This window comes from Notolepis coatsorum (assembly GCF_963971535.1).
Source record: "Notolepis coatsorum genome assembly, chromosome: 8".
Classification (NCBI taxonomy): Eukaryota; Metazoa; Chordata; class Actinopteri; order Aulopiformes; family Paralepididae; genus Notolepis; species Notolepis coatsorum.
The window spans coordinates 23,982,709-24,008,163 of NC_140172.1; the positions used below are offsets into that span (position 1 = coordinate 23,982,709).

At 44.5% G+C, this 25,455-nt stretch overlaps 1 protein-coding gene and 1 long non-coding RNA gene across 2 annotated transcripts in view; one reads left to right on the forward strand and one right to left on the reverse strand.

Moving 5' to 3' along the window:
- Positions 1-14,945: 14,945 nt before the first annotated feature.
- The window catches only part of LOC311233359 (uncharacterized protein), a gene marked incomplete at its 3' end in the record, with an annotated part of 40,113 nt that continues 29,603 nt past the window's right edge, over positions 14,946-25,455 (forward strand). Inside the window, exon 1 of the mRNA XM_084320335.1 lies at positions 14,946-15,070. The remainder of the gene's footprint in view (positions 15,071-25,455) is intronic.
- LOC311233226 lies at positions 19,056-19,650 on the reverse strand. Its single transcript, XR_014620015.1, has 4 exons — positions 19,530-19,650; positions 19,387-19,434; positions 19,216-19,296; positions 19,056-19,106 (listed from the first exon to the last, which is right to left on the reverse strand). It is a non-coding gene; the product is annotated as an uncharacterized lncRNA (long non-coding RNA).

The following is a 25,455-nucleotide window of genomic DNA, read 5'->3' on the forward strand; positions in this document are numbered from 1 at the left end:
ATGGAAAAGCCCCATTCTGGAGGGAGGGCAACTTTTCCGATATTTGGGACATGTCTGAAGCATTCCATGGCTGGTACTCCAATCCCTGATGTCTTATCATCAAGGGTTGTATGTTGACCGTAGGCTCTCGGGTACTGGATCTGGTCACTCTTTTTTCTTCCGACCTTTTCAACGCTTTGATTTCATCCTTTGCTTTTGTCATTTGTTCTTCCAATTCTTGTCGTGCTGTGGTGCCCCTTCTCCAGCGTTCGGTGCTTGCTTTGTATCCCTCGGACTCAGTGTCTTGGTCATCGTGGTAGGACTGTATCTGTGCTTCCATCTCTCGGTTTTCCTTACTCATTCCATGATGTCGTCGATTTAATTCCTCCATGGTAGCCGTCAGTTTCTGCAGCTGATCTCTTTCTTCGAGGGTAGGTGCGGGCACGGAGAATGGTGTAGTGAATTTTGGAGCAGGTAACCTCTTCGGCGTCACTTCTCTGAGGGGTCTGTTCTTTCTCTCCTCTTCCTCTCGTTCTCTGTCTTTCTCCTGGTACCTGTTCGGGGGCTCCCATGTCTGTTCCTCGTCCTCTGTGTCTTCCCCGTATTTGCGGGTTGCGGGGGGGGAGAGCCGACGCCGGATGGGAGCTTGTCTTGACTTTCCCTGGGGATAGTCTCTTCTGGGGCTGAGATCTCTATCGTATAGACTTTCTATTTGGTCATCCCAAGCCCTGATGTCGTCGCTTCGGCGTCCCTCTCCTTCCGCCCAGAGTATTTCTTTCTGTGCGGCAGTGAGCGGTACATGTATGCATCGATGTCTCTCTTCGTCTTGATATCTCTCCGCCGCCCTGGGATAAGGAATACTGTGGGACTGAACGTCTCGCTCCCTTCTTCTCTCCCCCTCTTTTTCGTCTGCTTCAGGCGTTAGGGTGATTGTTGTCACTGCCCGTCCCATCTCTGTTCTACGGCCACTATTGTTGGTTATCTCGTATTGGCTATCCATGTCTATCATAGGCAGGATAGGGTAGATTGGTTCCTTATTCCTGCTGGCATAAGGTGGAGGTGCTATATTTACCTCAGTTGCTCTTTGGGAGATGACTATTGTCCTTTTAGGGGCCTGGGGAGTGATCAGGATGGGAGCTAGCTCCTCTGTCGGCAGGGCCTCCTTATTGGCAGTCGAACTGTCCTCAACCATACTCTTCCTTCTCTCAGCTTCCCGAGCGAATTTTGATAAGGCGTCCATTTCTTGCATGCGTTTTTTCCCTCTGATTGTCATCTTTCCCACTTTTTCCTCCCCCGTTCTATATGTCCTAATTAGAGCATGCAGATCTGATATTATTTCTAAATCAAAAGAGCCCTCAATAGGCCAGGGTTTTGTGATTTTTGGCCATCTTTTATTCCATTTGGTTGATAATTCAATCAGTCTTTCCACATAGTAAGGATTGTCCTCTGTGTAAGGATTATTTTTAGCAAGCACTTCCATCCAACCAATTGGTGTACTCACATCTTTATTCGCCTCTTTTGTCATTTTTCTATATGCGTTTCTTCTTCTCATGTACTAGAGGTTTTTAATTCCTCTTTCTGTGTCCTATTTAATTTTTTTTTTAAATGGCAGCAGGCAAGAGTGATCTTTGTATTCCCTGTCTACGTGTAGGTGTCTATGCTTTTGTGACTATCTCCTACTCGAACAACCGCTAACGGTACTTGTAGCCCTGTCTATTCTCTTCTTTCCCTTCTCACTGGTGATCTGTAGTCTTACCTGACTTGCGGTGCCCTTGTTGCCTGGCAGAACTGCTGAAAAAATAGAGCACAAAATACAACAGTTCTTTTTAATTTTTCAACTGGAATTTCACTTTACTCCGTTTTTTCAGTATGAATATATCTTCTATCTAATATTCATACCACATCTAATTTTTGAGAGATTTCTTATCAACAGTATGAATAATCCTTTACTTAATTCATACAATTCTTTCAAATTTTTGAGAGATGTTGTGATTGACAGTGGTGTTTGCGTTTCCGGTGTCTACTCCCTTATTTCCGCTTCTATGTTGATCCCTCCTTCGTTGATTTTCCGCTTTCCGATGTTTTCCCTGTGGTCCCGCTCCAATATTCTGTTTCACCTCGAAAATCACAAAATTCTTTGATTAGTGTCACCATCTTGATTACACATTTCATTCAATCATCTTGTTTCCATTTCTCAATACTACTTCCCCCCAGTGGACATTTGTCCTCCTCAGACACGTGTCCACTAACATTTGTTTCTACGCACCTTCCGACATCACTCCCTGCACGCCGCGAGGCCCCACCCTCTGTTTTCCGAAGCGTCCATTACAGACTCCCCACAGAGGACAGGATAACCTCACCACAGGTACAAGGTAGTTAACGCCCAGGCACCCCACCTTGTCACTAACCCCAGGAAGCCCAGTGCCCTGCTAAACGGTCATGCATAACCGTACAGACTCAGCACCAGACCCCAGGGACCTAACAACTCTCAACCCATTCCTTCTCCGTGTACCTAGTCATGGAAACAAAACTCATTCACAAAAACAACATTACTTTTATAATATCCCCAGGCACGTCCCCCCAGCACCATACCCCCCTGCACACCCCATCCCCCACCCATCGACCCAGACTGTCCAGCAGTCCAGATCAAAAAATGACAGACAGGGCGTACTCATGGTACCTTGGCACCAACGGAACGCCCACCTCCGCTCTGCCCCCTTCGTCATCCTCCTCTACCGCCATTATCTTAGTCATATCAGGTGCAGCCGAGCGGAGTGACTTCTCCACCGCCGGACCGGCTGCGCAGAGAGTCCTAATCAGATACCCAAAGCATGCTCTAATCACCGACACACACACAACCAATATCACAAATATCACCACTGCATAGAGAACGTATTTAACTATCACCCAACCTATATACCCCAACTGCTCCTGACCCCAATCCTCCCACGAACTCACCCGAGAGTCATGGATATCCCTCGTAATGTTCCTCAAATGTGCTATCACGTCCGGCATCCCTATCTCATCATTTTCGGGCACATATGTGCAGCATTCCTGACCAATCAACGCACACGTACCCCCCGAAGCTGCCAACAAAAAATCCATAGCCGCCCTTGTCTGCATCTCCATTAATCTCAACGACCGCATCTCCTCATTTTCTAGGCTAAACCCCTTTGTTGTTGTGGCCGCCATGTCCTCAAATAATGCAGCCAAACGATCAATCTCCTTCATATTAGCATACGTCCCATACGCAGGAAGCGCCACCCTGAAAAAACGATCCGCACGAGTCGCAGCCCGCGTCTTCCTCGCCCCAGGGTGCGTCGGCAAGACATCCGTTACCCTCATTGCCGGCACCAGATACCCCAACGCACACCTTCCTTTCCAACCCGCTGGCAACGCTGCATACGCATTCTCACCACAAATCCAATACGTACCTGGGGGAGCCCGTGCAGCCACCTTTGCAGCCCCCAGGCTCACCCCCCCTACACAATTCCCCAGCGTGCCCACATACACACCATTCTCGCCGTCCTCACATCTTGTAAACTCCTCCGGCCTAACTGCCACCGGAATAGGCCTAACATCCAAACTAGCCTGCCCCGTCTCACCCCCTAGCAACCGCCCCGTCTTACGATACGCCTCCATCCTCCCCTCACTTACTCCCTTACATAGGAAAGGCAAATTAAATCCCCTCAACACAGAGTTATGACACTCAGTGACTGGGTGGGCCATAAGCGGTAAACCGGCTGCAGCAGACTCCGGTGCTAGGCCGCACACATAACAATCAGACTTATTCGCACTTTTCGCCACTTCCCTTGCTATTTTTATAAACACATTCGTGTGAGGCTCACGCAATTCCCGCTTGTCCACATCTATATTTATAAGCTCCGGCCGCTGGGGCGAAAAATAATACAAAACTCCTGCCGTAAATAACAAGAACACCGTCACCAGAGTGCCCAACACCAACACGCACTCCGCACGCCTAGACAAACCAACCATCCTTTTACCGGCCCGCTCTCCTCCGCGTTATCCCTGCTTCCCTCCTCCTGCTGCGCGTTTTCCCACTCTCCCTGCAACGCCCCACAGACAACAGCCAACAACATCCCTCATTACAAACTGTTCACCATACAACACATAACCCCGGTCTATTCTCCCCCTAACCAACCCTCCAATATATCCCTAACAGGAGAGTGGAAGAGAGTGGGTGGGAAAGCGCCCCCGGGCCGGGGATAGGGACACACACTGGGAAAGGCCCGGGAGGGAGGGAGCACACCCAATTTACCCAGAGGAGAGGAGACCCGGCAAGACCAGAGTACGTCATGCCAGACAGGAAAGGAGGGAACATCCCGTGAGGGAGTATACCACAAGGGAGGGAGTGACGTACCTAGGAAAGGAGCTAGGACAGGAAACAGCGTGTGGGGGGGGGGGGGGGGGGGGGGCAAAAAAGCGCACTATTTCCGCACGGGGTCTCACACCACTTCATGGAGAGAACTGATATCTCAATCCTACAGCGGGGCGGGGGGGCATATACCATTGAGACTGGAAGGGAGAGAGAGAGAAAGGAAAGGAGAGGAAAGGAGAGGGAGGGAAAGGGAGGGAGGAAAGGAGGGAGGGAGGGAGGGAGGAGAGGAGAGGAAAGGAAAGGGAGGGAGAGGGGGGGAAGAGGGAGGGAGGAGAGGGAAGGAGGGAGAGAGGAGGGGGGGGAGGGAGGAAGGAGAGAGGGAAGGAGGGAGGGAGGGAGGAGGGGGGGAGGGAGGGAGGGAGGAGAGGGAAGGAGGGAGGGAGGGAGGAGAGGAAGGGAAGGAAGGGAGGGAGGGAAGGAAGGGAAGGAGGGAGAGGAGAGGAAAGGAGAGGGGGGAGAGGGAAGGAGGGAGGGAGGGAGAGGAGAGGAGAGGAGAGGAGAGGAGGGGAGAGGAGAGGAGTCAGAGGGGGGCGTTCTTGAGGGAGCATACCAGGGCAAGAGATTTGAAAGCACCCCGCACATTTATACCAGGGGGCCTGTGGGAACAATAGGCTATATTTATTCCTAAGACAATATCGCCCCCTGCTGCCCTTTTTCGCACATCACCCCTATTGCACCACAGTACCCCAAAACATCCTGCAGGAGGCGCCCCCAACCTTCTAACATTACGTGCGTCATTACGCAGCCACACCTCCACAACGCCTGCCCACGTGCCCACTCAATTTTAACCCCAACACCCAGAATCCCCTGCACCGAATTGTAGTTCGTCTTGCAGGCCGGCTTCCTGCAGACGTCGTCTCCGAAATTACGTCACGTCCGCCATTCTGAGATCTCGTTGGACACCAGAATAGCAACACGCGAGGCTTTGTCACGGGACTTCATTTGTTTACAAAATTATCTGTTTCATTCATTCATTCCTAACCTCCTAAACAACTCATCCCCATTCTCTTTCATACAACGCCACAATCACTCACATACTCTCATCCAACATTATAATAACCTTCAGCCCTGGGCAGCTCAATACAGTATGCAGCACCGCCCGGTAGCTTTCCAGCCACCCGACACGATGCTATAAGCTCCACCGGCTCCCAGCATCACCCGTTAGCTTGTAGCCTAGTTTAGCATGTATCCAGCCCTTCCCAGCATAACATTAGCTCACGGGCCCCAACGGCAACCTTATCATGGTCTCCGCCGCAACCCGCGACGCTAATGCCAAGCTGGCGCATCAGCCTCCTATCACACCGAATTAATGCATATCTCAATTTACATCCCTTACCCATATTTTTATACATTTCTACACAGGTCTTTATTAGCCCCGCTACGAAACAGTGCTTTATATACTAACTCATAACGCTTCTAAGTGCCTTTCTTTTTTAGTTCGAACATAAGCGCAGATCTTTATAACCCCCCAGTGCACAAGCGCTTTATATCAACGGTTACTTTTCTCCCCCATCACCCCTCTTCTCAACCCCTCAATCTTCACATCCAGCGCCGTTTTTAATCGACCGAATGCCTCCTTAAGAATTCGCACTAATAGGCGAATTCTATAAGCAGATTGCGTCGGATCACCATATAACAGATCTGTATGAAAACGTCTTTTTAAACTCGTCTGTTTATACGTGCCGATTCTAAGAGTGAAGTCCGCAAATGATGGCACGGAAAAAGCAACAACCTCTTTGACGACGCGGCCGAACGAACACAATCTAGTCTATTACATTTATGATTGCGTCCTGTTCCAACTGCCCGCGTCATCTCCTCTGTCCCCAGCGTTTAACTCTTCACCACAACGGCCGACACCAGACCAGTCTTGTGAGAACTGGAACCAAATCTCGGCCGCTCTGATGTCATTATTCGCTCCGTTACAACCCACGATTCACAGCTGCCCAAACTCCATCCTTCTAAACCCATCTCCCCTGTTGCAACTTACCGTTTACTCTCCGCCGGCGCTTGGATGTCCGTTGTGTAGAGTGTAAACAGTCGTTGAAAACGTCGTTGCTCTGCTCAGTGAGAGATCTTGTCTTCGAAGGATGGTATAGTGGATTTTTCAGCTCAGGAAAACAGCTCCAGATTGACGTGTATTTTCAATGAATCTATCTACTAAAGTCTTAGGATCGTATAGTGGATCTCTATAGTATCTCTGCTGTTGTACTCACACGTTCTGTTCAATTGTCTTATAAATGATTTGGAGTCGGAGCCAGGCGCTAAAGGTACAAAGACAGTCTGGCCGTCGTTTATTGGAAGATCCAAACAGCTTAAAGTTCTCGCCAACTTTTCTATTGTCTAAAAGCATCTGCAGCACGTCTCGATTGGATAGGTTTTCAGCGTAGGTTTTGGGGGTCGTCTCAAGATGATGCTCTCCGTGCGTTGACGTGGTCTGCTGGTCTCCGTGCGTTTTTCTCCATGTCTCAGATCTGTGGTAAATATAGGGACTCGACAACCCATCCCCCATTGATCGAGTCTCTGAGATGTGATGTCACATGCCAAGGACTCCAATGTGATTGGCTTACCACTCTAGGAGACTGTCTTCCTCTCCAAATAAGGAGGTGAAGTAACTTATTTCGGGCCGTTTTCAAGGACTACACAGTTATTGTTTGATCAAAATATATGAGTGAATACTTTTGTTTAACAGATTGCAGAATGGTTATAGCACAGTATAATACACACACAACTCTTACCAACGGGATCTAAATTAGCAATCACCTTTTTGGATAAGTTTACATTAGGCCCGCTATTTTTTCCAATTTGGTCTTAACCTTTTCTTTCTAAATGAACAATAAAATATTCACTCTACTTTACTACAGGCTTTTTACTATTACATTCCAGATTATGCTAGATCATCTAAATCCTATTTAATTCAGATTTAGATTATTGTGGGTACAGTAGTATGCAAAACTCCATCTCCTTTTTATTTCATAAGCAATGTATTTAGGACTGTTGTTTTATTTAATTTGGTCTCTCTCTGGTAATGGCTTTTTACCTATATTAAACTAAAATCTTATTTCTTTGACAATGTTATCTTTTAAACCTATGTGTGGCTCTTTCCCTTTATCCGCGAGTCAGATTATTCCACTTCTCAGTGGTCAATCCGTCTATTTCTTAGTGTCATAGTGCTTGCTTTTTCTTAATGTGTCTCCTATAGTTATCTGTTGCTTAATAACTTGCTTATTTTAGAGTCTTAACTTTCTGCATTTGTAAGTCATTAATCTGTTTTAGACCAGCTGCTAAGTTATTTCCTCCTCTCGGCCTTCTATCTCCTACTCACATCTAAACCACCAACTGTTTTTCTAAGGTATGTGACCCTGTAACCATCTTATCTGTCTTCCTGGCAGAAGACTTAAACTGTCACCGGAGGAGAATAGCACCATGGTTTGGTCTGTTTCTACCCTAAAATACACCAACCCCTCCTTCTGGTGTCGGAGGGGTAGGCTTTTATGGCGTTACTGACCTCGCCGAGTGGGGGGTGAGGAAACAGTAATCTACCCCTCAACAAAAGTGCATTCCTTGCTGTTTGCTTTGACTTGAGCGTCATTCCTCTTTAAAGCTGTGACCATATGTCTCCTTAAAACCCTAACCTTACTGTACCGTACATTTTTTTATTCAATTAATTTACGACACATGTCTAACTCATCTCTGATCGCCTGTCTTCCTCTTGTATAGCTGGGCATATCTCCACTGTTGTTCCATGAGGTCTACCTGCCAAAGAAGGACGACGGGGTAAAGACCAGAAGGGACACGGAGGCAGAGAGGACCGGTTAAAGACTGTGTCCCACCGCCTGGACGACCAGAAGGGACACGGAGGCAGAGAGGACGGGGTAAAGACTGTGTCCCGCCGCCTGGATGACCAGAAGGGACACAGAGGCAGAGAGGACGGGGTGAAGACCGTGTCCCGCCGCCTGGACGACCAGAACGGACACGGAGGCAGAGAGGACGTCTCCCTCCCCTGTCCCCGACTCTGTGTCCTGGACCGAGAGGAGACCAGGTTCGGGTTCCACCTGGGCTGTGTTCAGGATGAGCCCGGGACATTCATTAGCCAGGTACTCCATACTATAGGGATGCACCGATCCGACTCTTTCAGTCCCGATACTGATACCGATATACCTGGGCTTTGGGTATCGGCCGATACCGAGTACCGATCCGATACCCATTGTTCAATTAATAAACTGTATGCCTCACTGTGTGGAAGAGACTGGGATCATTCTTTTGTGCAAGACAACATCAGGCTTGACATAGATATAAATGTACTGAATTGTTATTTATTATTAAATTAAATATAAACATATAAAAAACAATAAAAATATATATATTTAAAGTGTCTCCGATACCCGATCTAGCTATTTTCGGGGCCGATATCCGATATCAATATCGGATCGGTGCATCCCTACTCCATACTGTTATACTGGATCTATAATGGATGCCTTTTATATAGTGATGCACCGATGTGAAAATTGTGGCCGATACCGATAACCGATATTAATATTGCTGTTCTGGCCGATACCGATATTTACCGATGTCGATATCTCTGTATAGAAAACACTTTTTTATGATAATCAAATAAAGAGCTATTTTCCAAAACGCATAATTTTTTTACTTTTGTAACTTATTTTCAAAAATGACTGATATTTTGAAACTATTTAAAGCCAAAACATGTAAGAAGTGTGTCGACGATATATCGGCCGATATATAAGCATCACTACTTTTATACCAAGAATGATCTAACGTCATAATGAATATATACATTAAATCGTAAATGGTGCATTTATATAGCAGCTTTTATCCAAAGCGCTTTACAATTTTTGTTCCTCCACATTCACACACCGACGGCAGAGGCGACCACGCAAGGTGCCAACTTGCTCATCGGGAGCAGTTAGGGGTTAAGCGTCTTGCTCTTGTTTTTTTATTTTAAACAATATTTGTATTGGGTTTTACAGTACACAAGTCAGGTTTTCATTGCCATCAATTATTTGACTTGACAAAGGCCACAGGCCGAAACGTTGTGTTATAGTATATTAAACTTGGGAACACGGCAGACGGTGTGCTGACTTTTTTTTCCACAACTTTACATATCTATTTGAGTCGAGCACCCGTGACTATACTTGGGATGTGTGTGTCTTTTCTACTACGTTTACTACTATGCACTCAACACTGCAGCACCCAAGTTTCAGCACTGTTTGATGAACATTGTTACTCAGCTGTAAGAGTTGTACCCTTCCTTCCTGCTGACTTGGATAAAAACGTTCAGCTAAATGACTAAATGTCAATGAGCGGTGTATATATTTTCTGTTAGGATCTCTGTTTAAAGTACTGTATATTTGCATATCTTGTGTGTCAAATGTAACAGTACTATATACCTGTATGTCATGTATGTCATGATATATATCTCCTGTATATCTGTATGTCGTGTATGTCATAAATGTCACTATGAATTGAAAATGGGGGACCCTGATGTAAACAAGGCGAAAGTCTTTCTCTGGTCTGCATCCCCTTAACAATTGTGTGTATTGAGCCGTACTGTATTGTACCCATTCTGCAACCTGTTAATAACATTTTCAATCAATCAATAAATCAATAAATCAATCAATCAATCAATCAATCAATCAATCAATCAATCAATCAATCAATCAATCAATCAGCTCTGAGTGCAGCTCTGTGTTCCGTCCACCAGGTGGTGCCAGCGGGCTCGGGCCAGACGTGGTGGAGGTGAACGGACGCAACGTGGAGAGGGAGTTCTTCGAGGAGGTGGTGGCGATGATGAAGAGGAGCGTGTCGCCCCTCAGACTCCTGGTGGTGGAGGGGGGTGGCTACGACGCGCTGACGAAGCGCGGGCTTCCGGTCACCGCACGTCTCGTCCTCTACAGGGGGGGAGGGGGGTGGATACTGGGGGGGAGGGGGGTGTACGCATTAAACCCATGTTGATTCGCCATATGATTGGTTTATTAAACTGTTCTTAGGCTTTTATGTAGCCTATTAGTAAGATTAAGAATACATCATGTGTTGTGTTTATTTTGACCTTTCCGTTTATAAAATAAAAGTTTTGCCATACGCCCCGTTTTTGTATTCATCAATGTATGTATCAATATCTGGAATTACTCCTATTTCCTATTAGTTGGCTATTTATATATTATATGGTTATTGTAAGGAAGTTATTGTATCTTATTTCTCAGGCTACACACATTGATATGAGCTATAACCAAACCTTTATGCAAGCCTAGCTTAATACAGGAAGTATCAGTAGGCCTACCGACCATAAAGCAATAGTCTCAATGGGTTTCAGAATAACCAGGGAGTGATACTGGAGTCCCTAAACAGTTGGTTGTTGATATAATAGTCTATCCACCGACACGTTTGTTTAGGCTTCGATGTTCTTTCATGATAGGATATAATAGCTTACGTCTTCCATTGATCTCGGGAGGAAATTGGTTGTTCATGCCAAAGGTGGTGTTCTTTAACTCCCTGCCCCTACCCTTGACAAGCTCCTTCTGCTGGTGATGCTCAAAACGAGCCACTATTGCCCGTGGTCTGTCCCCTGAGGGTTTTCCCATTCTGTGTACTCTAGAGAATGTGATGTTCTGAACAGTGTCCCTAGGCAGTCTTAGCTGGTCTGACATAAACTCCCTTATGACTGTTTCACAGTCTTTGCTCTCCTTCTCTGCTATCCCTGTAAAAACCAGATTGTCTTGCATAGACCTACACTGTACATCCAGAAGAGATTCCTTCAACTTCCTGTTGTCTATCTCAATTATGTCTACTTTGTTTCCCATGTATTCCACCTTTCCTTTCAGCTCAGCATTATCCTTGACCAGCTCATCAATTTGTCTCTGACTGAACTCCAAGCTTTCTTTGAGGCTCTTAATTTCCTGCATCATCAAGTCCAACATATCCAGTTTATCAAGTCTCTTATTGATGGCCTGTAATGTTAGATTCATGTCAACCTCTCTTATTGTCAGCGCTTCCTCCAATGAAGCTTCCTCTGCATCTTCAATGTCAGAACGTGATCTTTTACTCAGTTTGGGCTTAATACATTCTGTAATATTCTGTGACTTTATATATAATACAATATATACATACATGAACAACACATTTAACACTGTACATAACAGAATATTTTAAATAAAGTGCATGATGAGTGGTAACAGTGATTATCAAGTCCAGGTAAGTGCATGGTGCACGTGAGGGGACAGTCAATGAGCGTTTAACAGTCTGACTGCTTGGGGGAAAAAGCTGTTCTTAAATCTTGAACTCTTGGCATGTATGGACCGGTATCTCCTCCCTGGGGGAAGGAGCTGAAAGAGGTGATGTGCTGGGTGAGACTGGTCCTTGATTTCAAGTCAAGTCAAGAGTTTTAATTGTCACGGCATACAGGTATACAATGAAATGCGGGGTGATGATACACTTGGAGCGGTGGAGGCAGCAGGAGGTGAAGACAGAGGTGATGTTTGGTAGAGGAGTCCCGACGATCCTGCCTGCCGCCTTCACCACCCTCTGTAGAGCCTCTTGCTCTGCCTTTGTGCAGCTGGAGAACCACACACACACCGTAGGTCAGCACACTCTCTATAGTTACTGTCTGTACAATACTGCTGTAGGCCTATAATACTTATGTAAATAAGTAAGGCAATTGAAATATATCTGCAGTACAGCTCAATACACACAATTGTTAAGGGGATGCAGACCAGAGAAAGACTTCCGTCTTGTTTACATCAGGGTCCCCCATTTTCAATTCATCATAAATGTACAGTTCCCTCCCCCTTGTATATATTTACTGTATGTCACAAATGTAACAGTACTGCATGGTCTGCATCCCCTTAACAATTGTGTGTATTGCGCTGTACTGCATTCTGCAATCTGTTAATAAAGTTTTCAATCAATCAATCAATCAATCCGGGCCTGTGACGTCACTGTACCCATTCTGCAATCTGTTAATAAAGTTTTCAATCAATCAATCCGGGCCTGTGACGTCACTGTACCCATTCTGCAATCTGTTAATAAAGTTTTCAATCAATCAATCAATCAATCCGGGCCTGTGACGTCACTGTACCCATTCTGCAATCTGTTAATAAAGTTTTCAATCAATCAATCGATCAATCCGGGCCTGTGACGTCACTGTACCCATTCTGCAATCTGTTAATAAAGTTTTCAATCAATCAATTAATCAATCAATCAATCAATCCGGGCCTGTGACGTCACTGTACCCATTCTGCAATCTGTTAATAAAGTTTTCAATCAATCAATCAATCAAACAATCAATCGGTCACTGTACCCATTCTACAATCTGTTAATCAAGTTATCAATCAATCCGGGCCTGTGACGTCACTGTACCCATTCTGCAATCTGTTAATAAAGTTTTCAATCAATCAATCAATCAATCAATCAATCCATGCCTGTGACGTCACTGTACCCATTCTGCAATCTGTTAATAAAGTTTTCAATCAATCAATCAATCAATCAATCCGGGCCTGTGACGTCACTGTACCCATTCTGCAATCTGTTAATAAAGTTTTCAATCAATCAATCAATCAAACAATCAATCAATCAATCGGTCACTGTACCCATTCTACAATCTGTTAATAAAGTTTTCAATCAATCAATCAGGGCCTGTGGCGGTCACGTGTACCCATTCTGCAATCTGTTAATAAAGTTTTCAATCAATCAATCAATCAATCCCGCAGTGCAACGTGACCCAAATCAGCCAATGCCCGCAGTGCAACACTCCAATTCAGCCATTGGGTGGGACGGTCACGTGACCCAAATCAGCCAATGGAAGCGAGCGTCCTCAGCCTGCGGATCCTCAGCCTGCGGGGATCTGGGGTTCTGCAGGTGGAAGCATCTCGAGTTCCGCGCCTCGCCTCGCCAGATTTTCAGAGCAAGTCGGACAACATTCTAACCGTCATGCAACGCGCTTGGCGAGGCCGTAGTAAAACATGCGCAGATCTGCGTCCGCCTATCCCATCTCGAACACGCCTAATGACAGACTGTGACGGTCGTGCTTTCATGTGAAATGTACCCATTCTGCAAACTGTTCATAAATACTTCAATGTTTTCTCATGTCAATAAAACCCTTTGAATTGAATTGTGTGTGACTGTGACAAGACAGCGTTCTTTGAAATAAAATAATGTACAATTAAAATTCAGTTAAAATAGTTTTTATTTTATTTTGAAACCAAGAAATAAGTAGCTTAAGTACAACATCAATTATCCTACAGTGCAACAAAAATAAGAACATATTAATAAGGTGGAGACCAAAGTTGAAAATGAAAAATGCAGTATGTTGAAAAATACAATACTGATAATTGTAGCCTCTGTGTGATCTCAAAAACTGTGAGCCAGGAGAGACCAGCATGCATACGGTTGACATTGGACAACCGTATGCAACCCAAAGCCAACCGTGCTGCCCTGTTCTGGACAATATGTAGTCTAAACAAGGGACTAAACACGTTTCGCAATTATGCCACAACAATGTGGAACGCCCTACCCAAAGCTGTAAAGGAATGTGAATCCCTGCCCACATTCAAAACCGCTCTTAAAGAGCACCTACGGGAGGCTGCAATTCGAAAATGCCCAAAACCCCCACCACCTCCTAATAGACAGTCTCCTCCCCACCGCATGTATATATTCCCTCCCCGCCGTATGTATATTTCTCTCCCACCCACCCACCCCCTCCTAATGTATACAGTCCCCTCCCCATCATATGTATATACTCTGTCAGGATCCATTCTAGGGGTAACAGTACTGTATATTGGAATACCGTTTATGTCACAAATGTATCAGTACTAAATACCTATATGTCCCTATGCCATAAATATCATGTATGTTGTGTATGTCATAAATGTCTATATGAATTGAAAATGGGGGACCCTGATGGAAACAAGACAAACGTCTTTCTCAGGTCTACATCCCCTTAACAATTGTATGTATTGAGCCGTACTGTATTGTACCCATTCTGCAATCTGTTAAATAAAGTTTTCATTCATTCATTCAGTCTCCTGATCTCACCTTTGGTGGCAGATGACCAGATCACCGAACAATAATCAACATGACACAGGACTATACTCTGAATAATCTGACGTAGACAAGACAACCCAGTACTGCTACATGCTCAGGACTTTATTAAGCATACCATTTGATGGAGAAGCATATACAAGGTCAAGGTGGGAATGCTTGTATCAAGGTGATGCTCCCACAGTTAGCATACCAAGTGATCAATTGCATATTTGCATCTCGTTATGTTAGTCATAGCCTATTTATAGGCTACTGTTGTTTGACAAAAGACACTCATTAGCGCCACTCGACTCCTATACAACCCAGTAAGCATGCTATTCATTCAGTTGTCTGTGTCAATGTCTGTCAATAGGTAGTAGCCTACTACTATTCATTCAGTTTCTCAGAAGAAACGTGTCAGACTCAGCTGAGCTCCCGATCGACGATATCCGTTGAGTTCATTGTGTGTGTGTGTGTGTGTGCGTGCCGGGGGGTGGGCGTGAACCGACTCATCACTCCGCCAGAGTTCCCCTTCGCATCAGTGACGCCAGTCCAGTTGAAGACGAGCTGCGAAATACAAGAAGTAAACAAGTGTGTTCTGTTGGACATTTCTGTGGGGATTATTAGACGTTGTTTGCGGATTCAACCAAGGCATTCAAGGTGAGACTGTAGCAATATTCCTTCTAGATAACGCTCTCTTAGCTAACGAGCTAACGCTCTGCGGCTAACGGCTGCTAGCTTGTTGTCCTGAGGTTTAGAACAAAGACGAGAGTAGCAGCTAGTTATTAGTTATGTTTCATCTGCCACTCGTTGAAGAGTGTGATCACATGTTCACGTTTCACTGGAAGTATTGTTACCAACGTTAGCTAGCTAGTAGATGTGTAAGTTAGTCACAAGCTGACTGGTTGTATACAAATAAAAGTGCTACTTGAGCTCTTTGAGACACAACATTCATATCTTAACGATCCTGGCCAAGTCTATGAACTATTGATTGATTGATTGATTGAAAAGTTTATTAACAGATTGCAGAATGGGTACAGTACAGCTCAATACATACAATTGTTAAGAGGATGCAGACCTGAGAAAGACTTTCGTCTTGTTTCCATCAGGGTCCCCCATTTTCAATTCATCATATGACACACATGACATACAGATAGACAGTACTGCTACATCTATACATTTATGACATACCAGATTTTCAAATACAGTACTGTTTGTGATACTAAAAAAATCCAGAAGAAGAGTATATACATTTGACATAGAAACTGTGCATTGGGGGAGGTTGGGTAGGTGGGGTGGGGCTGTACATTGGAGGTGGGGGGGGGGGGGGGGGGGGTTGGGTAGGGGGGGACACACTGTACATTGGAGTACTGACATACATTTGACATGGAAACTGTACATTGGAGGAGGTTGGGTAGGTGGGGTGGGGTTGGGTGGGGCTGTACATTGGAATAGCCATGCTTGGTCTTTATTGTACAACTGGGTTAGGACATTTGTAGGGGCCAGTTTTGAATTGCAGTCTCCCGTAGGTGTTCTTTGAGAGTGTTTTTGAAGGTGGGTAGTGATTTACATTCCTTTACAGCTTTGGGTAGGGCGTTCCACATTGTTGTGGCATAATTGCGAAACGTGTTTAGTCCCTTGTTTGAGCCGAATCTGGGTTTTACATGATTTGTGGAGCTCCCTCTGGTGTTGTGATCGTGGTATTCACTGACCTTTGGGAAGTATTTTGACATGTACATGGGTACCTTGGTCGTGTAGTGTATCTTGTAGACCAGGCCCATTGCAAGTTGCTGTACTCTGTCGTCTACTCTAAGCCATCCTAGGTTGGCAAAGTGTGCAGGGGTGAGGTGGGTTCTAGGAGTCAGGTCAAGCAGTAGTCTGACTAGTTTGTTTTGAGATGTTTGTAATTTGGTTTTTAGTGCCTTTGAGGTGCTTTGGTACCATGAGGTGCAAGCATAGTCGTAGTACCCTTGAATGAGTGCTCCTGCCAGAGTCTTCAGGGTATTCTTGTTTACCAGGGAGGAGATCCGGTACAAGAATCGAGTTCGTTGATTGACTTTTTTTATTACATTGGATGCCATTTTGTCACAGGAAATATTAGCCTCTAGGATGGAACCCAACTAGACCCAGGCCAACGCTTCATCATGTGATATGAAAACCATAGAGGTGCATCATTGAACAACGTTTCTCCTGAACAGCTGAATAATTCATGATGATGGTGAAATGCTCATCTCATCCCGACCAGCCTGAATCACAGCCAGCAGCCTTCTGTCTGCAGCCATTGTGCAGCTTGTGCTGATTACAGGGGGATGGTTGGTGAGAGGATGGTGAGGGGGATGGTTTATGGTCTGCATGGTGACGGAGGTGTTTACAAGCAGCTCTAGGCAATAGGGGGTATCTGCAGAGCCAGGCTGGACGGGTTGGAGGCGGTCTGGACAAGTATTAGTGGTCTGGACAAGTATTTGCACTACTGCGCACCATTTTCAACTTCACTTTCGTCTCGTTTAAGGTACATAGACAGTAATGTTACATCTAGACATTTATGACATGTAATAATAGAGTAAACTTGTAAATAGACAGTAATGTTACATCTAGACATACCAGATCTAGTAATAATAGAGTAAACTTAACTTTCGTCTCAGTAACAATGTTCATAAAGTGTACATCTAGACATGATGTGTACATAGACAGTAATGTTACATCTCTAGACATACCAGATCTAGTAATAATAGAGTAAACTTAACTTTCGTCTCAGTAACAATATTCATAAAGTGTACATCTAGACATTTATGACATACCAGATCTAGTAATAATAGAGTAAACTTAACTTTCGTCTCAGTAACAATGTTCATAAAGTGTTGAGTGCTACAGTGTAGGTTAGTTTATTAGGACAAGTGCATGACAGTAAGGTTAGTTAGGGTTAGATTTTTTTTATTTAGATAATGGTTGAAGTAGTGAGTCTTTAGTCGACGGCGAAAGATTAGACGGGATTCGGCTGTCCTAACTGGGGTGGGTAGTTCATTCCACCATTGTGGGGCAAGGACTGAGAATAGGCGACTTCTCTTTGATGACCCGGAGCTTGGATAGGAGTAGGAATAAACTGTACATATACAGCACTGTTTGAACCTGGCACACAACATACTTCACATGTCATTTTTCTTTTTGTGGAGACGAAGATGATGAGTACCGGTCTTCTCCTCAGACATATAAAATCAGTTTTTCAATACAAGTACGACTCAAGATACGGAACATTAGTATGCAAAATAAAAAATTAACACAGATTTTGAGTGTGAATGAAAACTTTATTTCAACAAGATTGCAGAATGGGTACAATCAGGGGTGTAGCTCCAGATTCTGGGCCCCATGAAAGAATGTATTAGTAGGCCCCCAGTGAATGCGAGCGCGCGTAAGCGCGCAAGCGAATTTTTTTTTGGCAATTTTTTTATTGATGAAAACGCATAATATGGTTTTTACCTATACATTCGGATCAGCAGTTCAGCACCTGCACTGTTGGTGGGTGAGCCTAGTAAAGGATGTCGCATTGCGTTCATCTTCAATGAATGGACCAATGCAATAGTCTACCAAAGCCCCCCTCTCTCTCTATATATCTCTCACACACACACACACACACACACACACACACACACACACACACACACACACACTTCAGAAACAAACATAGTATCAATGAGAGCATCAATAATACACCTGAGTGATGTCTAGTTAAAAAAAAAAAAAAAAAAAAAAAAAAACTTTTTTTTGGGGCCCCCCCCCAGTGCTGGGCCCATGGAATCATCCTAAGCTACCCCCCCCCCCAGCTACGCCCCTGGGTACAATACAGTACGGCTCAATACACACAATTGTTAAGGGGATGCAGACCAGAGAAAGAAGTTTTGTCTTGTCTTCTCGTACTAAAAACGTGACTGTTAGCACAGAGACGGCTGCAGTTACACACAGGGCCATTTTCGTTTCGTTTTCAGGGTCAGTTTTGCTTTTCAGAACGCAACGTAATGGCAGGCAAGTTAGGCCCAGTCCACACGAGCGCTGGATTTAATATAACCATGATTGTATGAGCGCAGTTGCACTGTTCGGCCACACACAACTGGGGATTTGCTACACTGCAACCCCGGTCTTTGAAAACCGGAGTCCAGGGTGAAGTTTTGCGGTTTTGTGTGGGCATAGCAACCAAGGTTGGAGGGAGGGAGTAGAATAAATTATTCGATATCAGTATAATAACTGGACTTTGAGAAGTCTTTATTCATGCAGACAGACACGCAGTTAGTTGGGTCGCTGATGCGTTTGAGTCTCTGCACTCCCTCCCCCCAAGGGCAGCATCGCTCATCGGTGAACCATCACATCTAAATGCCATGTGAACACAACAAAAAGTAGCTCTCATCTGTGTACCTAAAAACAGTTCTGTAGTCTTCATCGCCAAAGCCAGAGGTATGCTCTATGTATTTCGAGTCCAATAATAGAATCTCCTGTATGCGTGGCTTCAAGACCTATAATGGGTATGTAAAAATAAGCACAGCATGTCAGTCAGGTTTCTGTGGGAATGTGGATTCTGCTATTCTCCCAGAACGGCAGACATGATTAAGTTTATAAGACACGCATTACTAATTTCACTTACACATAGCACAAAGTGGTTTTCGGTCCAGGCTGGAAAGACTATTGCATGTTTCATCTTCATGTCAGCCTAATATTTATGAAACATGAGTTTACCATTAGAGTAGGGATGTGCCATTATGCTTATTCAATTTACTAACTGAATAATTATATTTATTTCATCAATTAATTACACTTACCGGAAATGAAGCTAACGGGTTGATACTTCGGTCCTTCCAGGTAGGAACAACATACATGTCTTCTATATAAATGTCCATGTCCTGATGAGGAAAAAACAAACATGATTATTAATAGTCTGCCTTCAGTACCAAAAGTTACTTTTAAATGTGTAATTAAAAAAGAGGTCATACACGTTTCAGAGCCAGTTCACCAATGAGCTTCAGGCATGCATTTCCAATCTGCAAGAAATCACAATTAAGACATTATAGTGAACATGACTGAAACTCTCCCTTCGGTAATAAATGTTAATCTGTTAGACCATGTGACTACTCACAGTTGAATCCATATAGCTGTTCAACCCAAGGCTCCAAAACTCATCCCGTGTCAAACAAGTTTGTCCTTCCTTCACAATTATTTCTTCCGAAGGCCTCTTTCGGTCCAGGACATAACTGAGCTGAAGATAATAACCATTGTTGTGATACAGATGAGTAGTTTTACATAGAAAGTAATTATTTGTAGAAATTTGCCTACCAGTTGTTGTTGGATAGGGTTTCGGGACTTCGCCCAGGGTTGGTCTGGTGAGTAGTCATTGTCCACTGGAATCTCAAGTTCTACAGGGATGGACATACACAAAAATATAAGAGAAATAGTAACAATGTTTAATAAAACTAATAGTGTAGAGGTAAGAATTACTGTAGGTAGGCATATGTTTTTATAGGCCTGCTTCTGCTGCAGAAGCCAGGTTCTATGGTGTAATAGTTAGCACTCTTGACTTGGAGCAATTAAGAGTTCACTATTTAAGGTGGTGGGTGGCAGTTTAATATGATTATTGGACAAATCATGCATGGTTTCAGTCAAGGCGGCTAAACTTGAATTTAAGACATTTTAAGACTTTCTAAGGACCCAGGCATGCAATTCCACTTACTTGTCATTGCTGGGGGCAGACCTGAACCCGCTTCAGGGAGCACACCTTGAGCTGCTTCCAGTGACACTGTAAGCAGATGACAAACACAGCTTAGTAAGGAACAGTGAACTTGATGAATGAAGACATTTATACATTATTTCCTAGATCAATTAAAAACAGGATTAATGCATTAAATATCTTTAATGCAAGTGCAAGTAGAAAATGTACCCAATACAGCCTGGTGGTAGCTGTTTATTGCCACCGCTGTCGTCCCAAATAACTTTTTGATGTTGTCCATTCGCTTCTTGTTTTTGTTGTTGTTGAAGTGTTCTAGGATGTTTCTCATCAGGAACAGATGGGTCGATGGTAGTTGCTGCGTTAAAAAGTAATTGTTCTTTCTCATTTGTGCAAACAGTTGTTCTGCAACTTGACTGTTTACATGTCCTGCAGTTTGAGGGACTATTATTATTATTATCTGGTATGTCTAGATGTAACATTACTGTCTATTTACAAGTTTACTCTATTATTACATGTCATAAATGTCTAGATGTAACATTACTGTCTATGTACCTATGTAAACGAGACGAAAGTTAAGTTGAAAATGGTGCGCAGTAGTGCAAATACTTGTCCAGACCACTAATACTTGTCCAGACCGCCTCCAACCCGTCCATCCTGGCTCTGCGGCTCTGCAGATACCCCCTACTCGCTCTAGGGGGTGAGAGCATGGAGGGGGGGGTGTTCTGGGGCTGACAGAGACTGAGTGCAGATTGAGTATAATACAGTACGGCTCAATACACACAATAGTTAAGGGGATGCAGACCAGAGAAAGACTTTCGTCTTGTTTACATCAGGGTCCCCCATTTTCTATTCATAATGACATACGCAACATACAGATATACAGTACTTTTACATTCATGATACACAAGATATTCAAATATACAGTACTGTTAAACAGAGATCCTAACAGAAAATACATACGAGGGGGTGAGTGGGAGGGTGAGCCGTGACCCCTTCTTGTCATTTTGGTCAGCTAGCAAACAACAGAAGGATACCTGTGTACAATAATGTGGAACGCCCTACCCACAACCGTGAAGGACTGTGAATCCCTACCCTCCTCCAAAACCGCTCTCAAAGAGCACCTACAGGTGGCTGCAATCAGAAACTGGCCCCTGTAAATGTCCACCCCCCCTCCCCCACACCAATGTACAGTTTCTACCCCTCTGGATGTATATATTTTTTTATGATATTTTTACTACACAGTTCTGTATATCTGTATGTCATAAATGTCCTGATGAATTGAAAATGGGGGACCCCGATGTAAACAAGACAAAACTATTTTTCTGGTCTGCATCCTCTTAGCAGTTGTTTTGTATTGAGCCGTACTGTATCGTACCCATTCTGCAATCAATAGACCGGAATAAGTTGCCCGGGGGACCACATTCTTTATGCATCTAACCGATTTGTTCAGGCTTACTGACGTTTTCCCAGTCCCTCCTCCTCCCTGTTCGCTAAGTGTTGGTGCAGCAGAGGTACAAAGAGTGCCCCAAGAATGTGAAGCATCCACTGTATCACTCAGGCCATGGTTAGACTAGTGTTTTTGTGGCGTTTTTTTATACGTTTTTGAATACGTTTCATGTCCCTATTACACAGAAATGCGTTTTTTGGCATTTTTTTGTGGATACGGCTGAACCGCTAAATTGTGTTTGCGTTTTGGAGAACCGCTAAAAAACGCGCCGACAACAGCGTGTAGTCTGCACGGAGCCGTTGTTGCGAAAACGCCCATGCGCAGTAGATACCATCTGCGTGCCCTTCCGGTGACACTGTCCCAAACCAAATAGCTGCAGCTACTATGTGTTGTCAAGTTATTGTTATAAGGACCCCAGTCCAAGCTACAACAGTCTGCATTCCCTTAACAATTGTTTGTATTGAGCCGTATTGTATTGTACCCATATGCAATATGTTAAATAAAGTTTACATCCATTCATTCTGCTAGCATTACCGATTGGCACTGCCACTGGATAACATGAGCTAGTGTTAGCCATCAAACCCTGTTAGCTCAAAGCTCCTCTTTCAACTTAACAAGCATTAAACAAAATGGCCCAGTCATCTATTCACCTTTGTTTAATACACACAGCGTTGTCTCTAATGTTATCTAACCACTGATAGCTCCCGATATCATCAGTTTGGTGCTGGCTAAGTAGCGTGAGCTAACGTTAGCTTCTAGCCACAATGCTATACTGTTATAATGGCAAATTCCATTGACGTTAGCATGCAGCTAACAATGCTACCGATCTTTTTTTAGACTAAACTATCCGCTCTTGGTGGTCACTTGGGTTGATGTTAGTTTTGTTTCATCAACAAATGACAGGCAGAACACACAGTGAATGTATCCGTTTTGTTTATTGCACTTTTATTAGGCTTTGCTGAAAAATAATTGCTGCATTGAGTAAATAGGCAAGATGGTGGCGCGGCAGGCGCCTGCCTTGTTGACATTTTCTTTGCTGGAGCTTCCAGGAAGTGTATTGGCACATTCAAGTTCTGATTGGTTGAAATTGCCTTCATGTTTGCCACCTACTGCCACCTACTGCTTTTGCAGTGTACTACATCAGTGTGCTCAGGTGACAAAAACGAGAAAAAAAAAACGAAAGTGTGACTCGAGGCGCACGGCGTTGCGGCGAAACGCATATGACAATGATACGAAAATGAAACGAAAGGTGTAACCGCAGCTTCAGTGTTCACACTATTCTAAAGTGATCAGAGTGAAACTATGGTGTATTTCACAGTGAAACTCTGGTGTATTTCAGATTGAATCTCTATGGTGTATTTCACAGTATATTTCACAGTGAATCTATGGTGTATTTCACAGTGAATCTATGGTGTATTTCACAGTGAATCTCTGGTGTATTTCAGAGTGAATCTCTGGTGTATTTCAGATTTAATCTCTATGGCGGGATGCATGTAAAGCAGTTCTGCGTGGTAAAATTATTGGATACAGTGCTCACTTAAAGGAAAACGCCAAAATTTTGGGAAATTAGCATATTTGCCATCTTCCCTGGAGTTAGACAAGAAGATACATACCCATACGAGAAGGCCTACCGGGAGGAGGTTGAGGTACTGGAACGCTGGTGCCAGGACAACAGCCTGCTCCTGAACATTGGTAAAACCAAGGAGCTGATCGTGGATTATAGCAGCAGGAGACACACACACCGCTGATGATTAACGGGGCTACCGTGGACAGGGTGAGCAGCTTTAAGTACCTGGGGGTCCACATCTCAGAGGATCTGACATGGTCAACACACATAGACTCAGTAGTAAAGAAAGCGAAGCAGCGCCTCTACCACCTGAGACAGTTAAGGAAGTTCAGAGTATCGGGGAAGATACTCCAGTCCTTCTACTCAGGAGCTGTAGAGAGCATCTTGACCGGAAACATCACTGCCTGGTATGGAAACAGCACGGCACAGGACAAGAAGGCCCTACAGAGAGTGGTGCGCTCAGCCGAGCGTACCACGGGTATTGCGCTACCTCCCCTGCAGGCTCTATACAACAAGAGGTGCAAATCCAGAGCCTGCAGGATAATGAAAGACCCCCACCACCCCAATAACAGCCTGTTCCAGCTGCTGAGGTCAGGCAGACGCCTGCGAACCCCAGCCACTAGGACGGAGAGGCTTAGGCTCAGCTTCTTCCCCCAGGCCATCAGAGCCTTGAACAATGAACATTGAGTGCCACAGAACACTGAACTACTGAACACAGAACACTGAACTATCCACACACAAGCACACATGAGCACACACACGACACGCACGCTGTGCACGCTCACACACTAGCAGCCACTTTAACAAGAGCGGGCACACACTCATGCCGCACACACGCACACTTATGGCCAAGAGGAAAGGCCACTTTAAACTAGTATAACAACAGGAACAGTGTATTGCACTACTAAAGCTACCTAGCATGTCCTATATGCTCTGTAAATAACTATGTACAGATACCGAGATGTCACACCATGTTACCTGTTACCTTGTTTATTGTTGTTTTTTATTGGATTCTATTATATGTTGTACCACTGTATATTGCACATCGTCGCGGGCAAGACCACCCGCATTTCATTGTATACTTGTATGCCGTGACAAATAAAACTCTTGACTTGACTTCTTCTCTGTGCGTGCATTAGGCTTAGGGAACAGCCGCTCCGTTAGTGTAGCTTAGCTTCATCACTGGAAGTGGGTCAGACCTGTACCCTGACGTTCCCTACAGTGCCCTATAGTCACGAAATACACTCCAAATACAACTCCAAAACATTCCTGTAAACATGTTGTGACCTGTGTATTTACCACGTGGAGAAATAAAAAATTATTGAATTCGACAATTACGTTTTCTAAGCAAATATACTCGGAACTATTTTTTGCCGAACCACTCCTCTCGGTGCGCAGTCAGTGATTTCACGCAACCAGGGACCGAAACTAAAGCCTGCCGCCCGCCAGGGGCGCTCAGTTTTTACCTTTGGCGCTTGACACTTAGAGGGCTGCCCGCCGTGTGGCGTGTAATCAATCAAGTTCATAACGATACTCTTATTTTGAAAATCTGTGCGGGTCTCATTTCCGCCCCAAGCGCATCTCCAGTCATAATATTGATGGCTCCGGTAGTTAGCAATATTAGGTTCGTATGATACTCTTATTTTGAAAGAAACCGTGGCAACGAGTCATATCCGCCCAGCCCTGCAGCGGGATACTATTGGCTAAGGGCTTCTGCTCGCAGTGCTCGTGTCAACACAGTCACAGAGGCAGTCTGCTCTAGTCTAGAAGAGCGGACCTCCATGAGCTACCGTTACTGTTTAAACAATGACCCAGTCAACTATTCACTTTTAGTTTAATACATGACGAGGCATTGTCTAACGGTATCTAGCTGGCTAGCTACTGATAGCTGCTGATATCAACAAATGCTCCAGCAATAGTCGACTCTAGTGCATAATACCTCCGTTCCCTCGTTAGCTAGCTCACGTTAGATCTATCTGTCCCAGTAAACTAAATTGTCTTAACGTTATCTACCGGGCTAGCAGTAGCTACAGATAGCTCCTGATATCAATGTCTTATAACATTGATTGAATGCGTATTCTAGCTGAGGGCATGTTGAATGTGATTTGACAAAAGAACCGTAACGTTATACCAATAGGGTCCAGCTGCATCGCCGGAGAATCCTTGCATGCTGAATGTAGGGTCTAGCTGAATATAGGGTCTAGCTGCAGGGCCGGAGAATCCTTGCTGGAGCTGGAGGCTACTCAAGTATACACACAGACAGTGGAGCTGTTTGCAGATAGCGAGCATTTTGACTTATTGCGTGGTGGCGATGTCTCGCAGAT